This window comes from Pocillopora verrucosa, chromosome 13 (assembly GCF_036669915.1).
Source record: "Pocillopora verrucosa isolate sample1 chromosome 13, ASM3666991v2, whole genome shotgun sequence".
Classification (NCBI taxonomy): domain Eukaryota; kingdom Metazoa; phylum Cnidaria; class Anthozoa; order Scleractinia; family Pocilloporidae; genus Pocillopora; species Pocillopora verrucosa.
Window position 1 is genome coordinate 9,394,832 of NC_089324.1, and position 9,503 is coordinate 9,404,334.

General features: G+C 40.1%; 1 pseudogene; it reads left to right on the plus strand.

Annotated features, from left to right (window-relative positions):
* Positions 1-2,713: 2,713 nt before the first annotated feature.
* Positions 2,714-4,859, plus strand: LOC131773912 (uncharacterized; annotated as a pseudogene).
* The last annotated feature ends 4,644 nt before the right edge of the window (positions 4,860-9,503 follow it).

The following is a 9,503-nucleotide window of genomic DNA, read 5'->3' on the forward strand; positions in this document are numbered from 1 at the left end:
GTGTTCTAGTGTTTTGCGGCTTTCCGAACTGTCTAGATGTAAGGAAAGGCCGCAAACTGCCATATGTTGTTGAGAATGATTAGAGAGATTAAAGTGTCTACTACTTTGGATGCATCCTTGTCATTTCTTTCCACGTCGCGAAGGTGTTCTCAGAATCAGTCACCTAGTCGTCTTCCTGTTTCACCAATGTACAACTTATTGCATTAAGTGCAAGTTATGCATTAAATGACATTGGCGGAGGTACACGTAAAGTGATCAGTGATCTTAGTGGATCTCTTGGGTCCCGATATTTTATGTACGTTATGAATGGAAGAACAAGTTTTGCATTGTGAGCAAGCGCATTTGAAAGTTCCAGATTGATCATTGGTTTGAAATGAACTTCTGACCAAAAAGTTGCCTCTGTTCTTGTCACATTGGAATGAAATTAGTGGGGGTTGCGAAAAGATAGTACCAGTCTATGAATCGTTTTGGAGTAGTTTAAAGAATGATAGATTTAACCGCGTGGTTGTGAGGGTGAAATGTGAGAGCGAATGGAATGCGGTCAGTGTTTTCCTTCTCAGCCGGTTGTAGTGATGACTGTCGATCAATGTGTTGGGCACTATGGTGGTCCGCTTGAACGACAGAAACAAGATAGCCACGTTTATTGAAAAACTGGCACACTGCCTTTGATTTTTCGGAAAAATCAGAGTCGTCACTACATAAACGACGAAGTCTGAGAAACTGTGAAAAAGGTATGAAGTTCTTGACGTGTGATGGATGCTATGTGAACTATGTGAATCCGTAGGTTTTTAGTAAACACTGGTGCATAAACCGTTGCCTTAAATTGAAATTTTGATGTCTAGAAAAGCCAAATAAGAGTCGGAAATTTCCCAGATACATTTAAGAGCCGGGTGAAAGGAATTGACGACGATTATAGATTGAGTGAGCTCCTCTCTAGTAGAGGAGGTAACGCACTCATAATCCCCACGGTATCAACGAGCGCTTTTCATTCAACTAATTTATTCTTGTTTTCACGTCACCATACTCCCACCAATAGCGTAGCTCCACTTTCTGCATATAAACCCACACACAACCCACAATTCATCCAATCGCTTTGACGAAGGGCAAACGCTCGAAACGTCAGCTTTTTAACTCTTTACGTTGGTCAATTTACGTTTTCAATTCAGTTGTTAACACGAAACTACCTGCTTTATGTAACTAAAATTGAGTTATAAATATTCTATCAAAATTGAAAAAAATTCTTCGTAAAGTTAATATCAGGGCGCGTGCATAGACAGACATTGACAAAAAGATAAACATGCGAATGACACGGACATGTATATGCACGTAAAAATGCACCTACACATAGACATGAACATAGACATAGATTAACACATACACATACAAACAAAGACCTACTGTAAACATACAAATGTACATGTATACCTATACATCGACATAAAAATGCACATAGAAATAGACAAACATATACATAAACAGACATACCCATATCCATTGACATAAACAGACTTAAACATATATGTGAATTGAGTTTAAATAGGTTGCTAACCTCTACATGGAGATTCGAAGAACAGGCAATAACTACATCATCCTACGAGCTTAGTATCTGGAAACGCTACGTGGACGATACCTTTACCATCCTGGATCGCGAAAACATAGATGACTTCTTACAGCATTTAAACAACCAACAGCCTTCCATCCGCTTCACCATGGAGACAGAGGAAGACAACAAACTCGCCTTCCTAGACACCGCAGTTTTAAGAGAACCTGACGGCCGCCTCACCACCGGCGTATACAGGAAGCCCCGCACACCGATCAATACTTAGCGTATGATTCACACCACCCTCAATCAGTAAAACGCGGTATTGTTAAGTGCTTTTACGAGCACGCCAAACGTCTCGTAACAAAACCCTCCATCATCTCCGAGGAGAAAAAAAAAAGTCATCTGTTCTGGTTTCTAATGGTTATCCTTTTTCTTTCTTGCAGAAACTTACCAAGATCGGAAAACAACAATGCCGAACCCGCCAACGAGTTCAAAGCTACTGCGGTTTAACCTTATGTCAAAGGTCTGTCTACGACAACAAGGCGTACGCGCTGTTTTCAAGTCGGAGACTACGCTAAGATCTCAGTTAGTACGACTAAAAGACGCTGTCGACCCGGCTAAACAAGATTGCGTAGTTTACAGGATTCCCTGTGAATGCAACACGGTGTACATCGGAGAGACTGGAAGACTTAGGCAAGACAGAATTAAGGAGCACGATCGAGACATTCGACTCGCCCGTACCGAGACCTCCGCCGTTTCAGAGCATGCCCACAACACCAGACAAACAAGCCACTCTGAAACGAAGTAAAGTTTATTGATCGTGACCCTTATTACTACACGTGCAGGGTCAAAGAGGCAATTCAGATAAGACTTCACCCTAACAACATCAACAGGGATAGTGGAATAGAATTTCCAGAAACGTGGATGCCCACGATAAAAAAAAACAACAACAACAACAGGAGAGCCGTGCGACAGCGGATCGCCGAGGGAGCAGTATGCAGTCGAAACGTCGCGATCTACATCACACGTGACTACATGGTGAGTCAAACGAAAAATTCTGAAAGTATTATGCTGAAACACATTCCAGAAGCGGTAAAAAATGGCACAATCAAGGTACAGAGGCTTTGCACCAAGTAATGAAAGAAGAGGCCAAGGCCAAAGGAGAAGCAGATGACACGCGCCCAACGATGAGCTTATGTGAAGAAAGTTCTTGAGGGTGGCATAACCGACGAGAGGAGAGCTCACGAGGCAGTGGTTAAGAAATTGTAAATTTCTGTAGCAGAAGGTGGTCTGACGAAACAACTCGCGGCGAAACTGTTTGCACATATTTGGAGAAATGCCGAAGTAATTCTTCCACTTTTTTGAGTTAATCTTTTAAATGACAACTTTTGCGTAACTGACACCGACAAGGCTTTTACCGTTGAGAGGAAGAAAGGTATGTTACATTGCAAGAATTGTGTTACATCTGTCGCGAAGGGTGGACTGTGCCAGCATTCTGTCGCTGTTGCCGAAACGTAGGGTACTTTGTTGGAACACATTTAGCGTTACAGAAAACAAAAATATCTGGAGTCCAGGTTAGCCTACGACAATGCTCCCAAGGGGGCCGGTGCAAAGAAGCGTCAGAAGAAACCACGCCGTGGTCAAAATAATGTTGAACAGCTACTAATACTTTCAAAGGAAGATGCGAACGAAGTCTATGATCCTGATCTCGATGTCCTAAGTACTGCCGTTTTACGGGGGTTTACCACACTGACGAGCCGTTTCACATCATATTAGTCTAGGATTACAAAGAAGCAAAAGCTTGCGAACAATGTAAAGTGAACTTCGCAAGAACCCTACCAATTACTCCTTGGGACATATGTATCATGCACGAGGAGCGATACTTGTACCCGCTGAAAGACCCTAGTGACCCTAGTGACCGATACACCCCAACGCGAACAAAGAAAGCCTAGCGGTTCTAATGCCTAATCAAAGAGCTCTGTGAGCAAACTCGTGAATTGACAGATGACTTACATGATTTTTTGGATTATGCTTAATGTTATCTGGTTTAGGGAATTTTGTGATTGACTGTCATATTTAGAGCACGAGCAGTAGTTTAGTGTTCACTAATGTAGCAAAGAAACAAAGTAACGTTAGGATAAGAAGGCATTACAATTGAAATGATCATACATTTGACAAGGGTGGATGATGTAATGTGTTTTAAAAATATATAATTTTTGTTTTTGGTTCAAAAGAAAAGGTTGGAAGTAAATGTGGGTGGAAATTGAAATTGTCTGTTTATTATTGGAAAATCAAGGATATACTGTCTTAATGAAAACATTAATGTTTCCCTCTTTATCAAATGAGACAAACGGGAACGACTTTTGATTGATATAACTAAGCCCAGACTGCCACCGTCATTTTGGATTTCCGCCTGGGTAGATTTTGGTCACGTGCTAGGCAACATATAATCAAGAACAAGATAGAATTTCATTTCAGGCCTATTTATCAATTTTGTGTTGTATAACTTTCGCATTTTAGTACGTAATATTTATTTTGGATCTTCAATTTGTCTTGAAACTTAAAAGAAAATTGTTCTTTAAAAATTCATTGAAAATCGGTAGCCAAAATTATTTGTTTAGGTGTTATTTGATTTTCGTGTTAACCTGTAATTTCGTCAGTCGCCGGCACCTTTTGTTGCTTCACACAGAAAGAACACACGATACGAAATGTAGTGATCGATTTTGTCCCCAATCTCACGCCATAACAGAAAAAGCTTTTGAACACCTGTAAACTCCGAGAGCTTCCGATTGAGTGGTATTTTTAATGAATCTCCGGATTGTTTTCAGGTTCAAGGATTGTAAATTACAATTTTATGAAAAACGAAGGTTGTTCTCTTATTTAAGAGTGAATCCTCGCACGCCTGCCAGTCGTAGCGCCACTTGTTGAAACCAAAACAAATAAATATAAACTCTTTTAAGATTATCATTGGCTTCTTCTTCACCCCACAACAATTCTTAGCAACAAAGGTCGCCATTTCGTTTGCTTATTACTCGCCAAAAACTATGAAATGCACTCAAAAGCCTAAAATGGACAAAAAGTTTACAGGAATCGACCAATCGAGCGAGCGAGCGCGTATCATTCTCCACATCATATCTACAACTCGCTCTTGCGCATGCGCGCAATTCACGAGTGAAAAAGGAGCCGAGGCATCTTTCTGCTACAGTAGCATCCGTGCTTCTGGAAGGGGCGCCTACGTGTAGACAGTGGAGTGGGGAGCAGATTTCACAAAAGTCATAAGGTGAACCTTCTCAATGCTCTATGTTTCAAGGTCTGAGCTAAGTTTCTGTCTAAAATTGGCGAGATTGAACATCGCGTTGAAAGTGTTCTTTGGCGTCGGTCGTATGCTCCAAACATTTAATGGCAAAACGGCAAAATGAAAACGTGGCCATTTTCATGTTATTTGTTTAGCTTATTTTTGCAGTTTTTCATAGACAATGAATTAATTTACCTCCTTGAAAACTTGAAGAGAAATTTGATTAGTGTTTTTGTTGCATGCATAAGAATAATTTAGCCGTTCACCTCTGCCTTTTTCCGTAAAAGAGTTTCTTAACCTCTCTAACATTTACCAAATTTGCAGTTTTAAGCTACTGTCACTTTTCCATCAGTTACATCTATCGGTGGAAATGGCAGGACACTGAGAAGAAGAATCTAAACGCCACTTCCCCAGCAGGTGTGACGAGTGTCTCTAACCTATTCAATGTTCATGTTGTTCAGCGGACTCCTCACTGTGTCTTTGATAGCGATGCAAGATGAAAAAGAAAATTGTATTCCTAACCGTAGTATTTAAAGTTAGGGGATTCGATTGCAGAGTAATGGCGATGCTAGAGTCCTTTCGCATTCTCTGGGGAATCAATCCCAGCGCGTTACTGCGCTTCGCGATTTCGTCATCTTTCTACTGAAAAGTTGAGGACCACACAAATGACTGAAGGTCGAGTATGGCTTTTGGTAATCCATGAAAAGATTGAATTTTAATTATGTTGCAAATATCTCCGGCTTGGTTCACGTTAATTGTTTCAGTTTACTATAGGTTGCTGTTGGCCCGCTGATGTGGCTCCAATCACTTACAATAATTCTACGGGGTATACGTATCATTCTTTTGCATGGCAAAGCTGGCAAGTTGCGCTATCCAGAATGTTAACTCTTTTTCGGTAAGTAAGGAATTTTTATTCCAACCAATGGATAATGCATAAATTATTAATTTCTTGAATGATGTTCATTCACGTTTGTTTCCCTGACTGTTTTCATCAGTATCATTTTCATGGTATGTTTGCGACAGCGTCAACTAACATTTTAAATTACTTTTGCGCTCTATGCACGAGTTATTCAGGTACGTAGTGGAGATTTCGCAAAGTTCACCACGCAGATTTTTTATTTCTCACTTTCGCTAGTTGTTTTTATCATTATTTGGCAGGCTGCAATTCACACTTATGGTGAACTGACAGATTCATTTTTCTGGCGTCTGAAATTTTCCGCAGGGATTCTCGTTTCGCAAATCACAGATTTCCATTTCGCTAATTATTGATTTCTATTTTATTAATCATTAGCATATTTCTATTTTGCAAACATTAGTATATTTCCAATAATCATAAGCATATTTTCATCTCGCAAATTACAGATTTTCATTTCGTTTCGTTTCGTTTCTTTTCGCAAATTACAATAAGCCCGTTCGGGGCCTTGGGCTGCCTGTGTTCAGACCAACGCAAATGCAGCCGTCAAGTGGTTACCTTAATGGCTATCTTAGAATCTCCCAATCATACAGACACAAATGTAGCAGTTAATTCAATGAATTAAATTACTGGCTTTCTTAGAATTTCTCATTACACCTACACAAATGAAGCCGTTTGGGCATTGTGTTAGTGTACCGTTGCTAGGCGTGGATCCATACCGGTTTCCACCGTTTTTCGGAAATCGGTTAGAATTTTCATAATAAAAAAAAATAGATATGTATATAATTTTAATAAAAGTAGACTGCAAGTTAAATCTAGAAAATAGTTTTGACATTTATTTTTTATTTATTCTTTTTTGCCAATCACCGGAAGTAGACAAGGGTCATAGACACGTTCTGATGGCAAAATTTTACAGCCGGGAAATCACTAGTCTCCCGATGGCGATCACGCCATCACATCATCGCCGCGGACGTCTAGACCAAAATTAGATTTCCCCGGGCGATTTGTGCAATTCTGCTACTCGGTTAGCAACCAGAGTGTGGAATACATAATACAAAATAGAATAGATAGTAGAATACATAACAGAATACATAACAACGTCAAGATGTCACAAATTACTGACTACTTCAGGAAAAAAGGTTAGTTCGGGTCTTTGTTAATAATGGTTGAGTGTGGACAAATTAATTTTACTGAAAAGTTATTTTCGTTCGGTATGCACACGCCTGGCTGACGTGATACCCAGACGTGTTTGTCTGGGCTAAAAATTTGTCCTCTGTCTGATACTTGAACAAATGATTTATCTTTGCAGTGGAAACTCGTTCTAGCAATGAAAATGGAGAAAGAGAAACGCAGATCGATTGTCAAGACTGGAGGGTATAACACATTCCTAAGATGACCTAAGATTTCCTGGCCCGCTGATTACACAATTCGAAATGTAATACTCAGCTTTTGAAGTGATATTTATGGAAAATTGTCTTTTTTGTAGAGATCGTGAGTAATGACAGTTCCGCTGCCAACCAACCGAGGTCTGAGGAAAGTCAAACTTCACCAAAGATTGAAGGTAAAATCGAACCAAAGAATATCAGATGTATATTGAAGCTTATACATATGTAGACCTATGTAGCTTTCATTATATTTGTGCAAGAATTCGCTGATATAAATCACCCCCTGTTTTCACGTTGATTTTGGTTTTAGATTTAGTAAGAAGAAAAGCTTATTATGAAAACAAATTGACTATTCCTGCTGGGAACTTTTTAATTTTCGTTTCCAGCTCACTCGAGCTTTGGCGCCAAAAGTAAGGATGTCAGGAAAACCTGGTTGTTATGATACCCAATTAAGTCTCGGGTTATGTAGTTTTTAAAATAGCTTGCGAATTAGTCTGACTGACCATTAAAAATTATTGTTAATATTAGACATATACAATGTGTCTTCATAATTGTACAACAATTTGCGTGAAAACAAAGAGTAAAAAGGTGATCAAGATTTTATTTTTTTTGATTTGTACAGCCCTACCGGATGAACAGCTTAAGGCAGTTTTTAGGCCTTTTAGCCTGAAGGAAATCGTCGGAACCTTAAGCAAGGTTTCAAAGAGATGGTGTAACATTTTACAGACAGATGGTCTCTGGCATAGTCTACCAGCAACAGTAAGGCTTAGAGGTGATAGTGGGCAAATTCAGTAACACAAAACTCGCACATGAAAACACAGCAGTTGGAACAGCGGGACACAGCTGGGTCCTCAGTGTCACAATGCTCACACACCTGTGGCTTTTTGGACGAAGACATGTTGCTGTCCTGCATGCTTAGCAAGGTCATGAAATTGTTCATCCAGAAATTTGGCCGCAGCTTGCCAACATCTCTGTCAGTAATCTATTTGAGAATATAAGAAATATATTGGAAACTGCAGCACATTTGCAGTAATGGCGGGCTATCGATGTTGTCTGATATTCTTGGCTTGGCTACTTATCACAATTGTCCTACACTCTTTAAAACCTAACTGTGGTTTCGATAAGACGTCCTGCAGTATCGCTGTGTCGACGGGTTTGGATATTAAGCAGTATCCAACGCCAAATTCTGGTCCGACTCGGAGGTTCCTACGCGAAGCACTTGTGCCGCCATCTTTGAAATGTATGGCCGCATTGAAATTTGCAAATATCACTGTCTGCGCAACTTACAAGGTTCTGTTAGCAGGAGATATACAGGAGAATCCAGGGCCGGTGACGGATGCTTGTGCTGTTTGCACTAAAGGATGCCGAAAGAATCAGATGGCGATACAATGCGATTCATGCGACAAGTGGTTTCATGCTAAGTATATCAGTATGAAGAGAACGGAATATGATAAACTTTGCGAACCTTCTCTGGCTTGGGAATGCATAACTTGTTTATCACCTGGCTTTGATACAACGGTCCGCAAGTCACATGAAACAACTAACACAGGAGTAAAAGAAGAAACGCCCAGTGTAAGGATAAATAAAGATCTTCATGCAAATCTTAAGAAGTAAATATTGCAACTTTGCCGGGACACTATGCCGACGCCGAAGTACTAATGGAGAAAGCAGCATTGGATGTGTTTGCAGTGACAGAATCGCGTCTAAATTGTACATTGCTCGATAGTAAGATATGTCCTTCGGGTCATACTTGCTACAGAAAAGATAGAAATCGAAATGGAGGTGGTTGCGCCGTTTTTGTAAGGAGCAAATGGCCAAGCAAGCGGAGAAGTGACTTAGAATCTAACTGTTTAGAAATAGTATGCGTAGAAATATGTCCAGAAAAGGCTAAGAACACGATATTTGCTGTGATGTATAAACCACCAAGTATGAATCAAGAGAAATTTATCTTAGGCCTGGAACAGGAGTTTCTCGCTAAATTGGATGACGAAATGGTGAAGTATTTGATCATTATGGGAGATTTCAACGCGGATGTTATTGCCCTGAAACCATGCAAACATACCAGAAAATTAATGCAAATGACTTGTCTCCATGGTCTGAGTCAACTCGTCAAAGAGCCCACACGCGTGACGGAATTCACAAGTACGGCAATTGATCTTGTGTTTGTTAATAACACTCACCGCATTGTCTCGCATGGAGTCCAGGAATTCGGAGCAAGTGATCACTCTGTTACTTTCGTAGTAAAGAAAGCCGGAGTTTGCAAAGCTCACGTGGAAATCCGCGACGTAAGATCTTTTAATCATTACAATAAAAACCATTTTCGGAGAGACATTGCTAGCGTTCCCTGGAGTGTTATAGTCTTTTGGC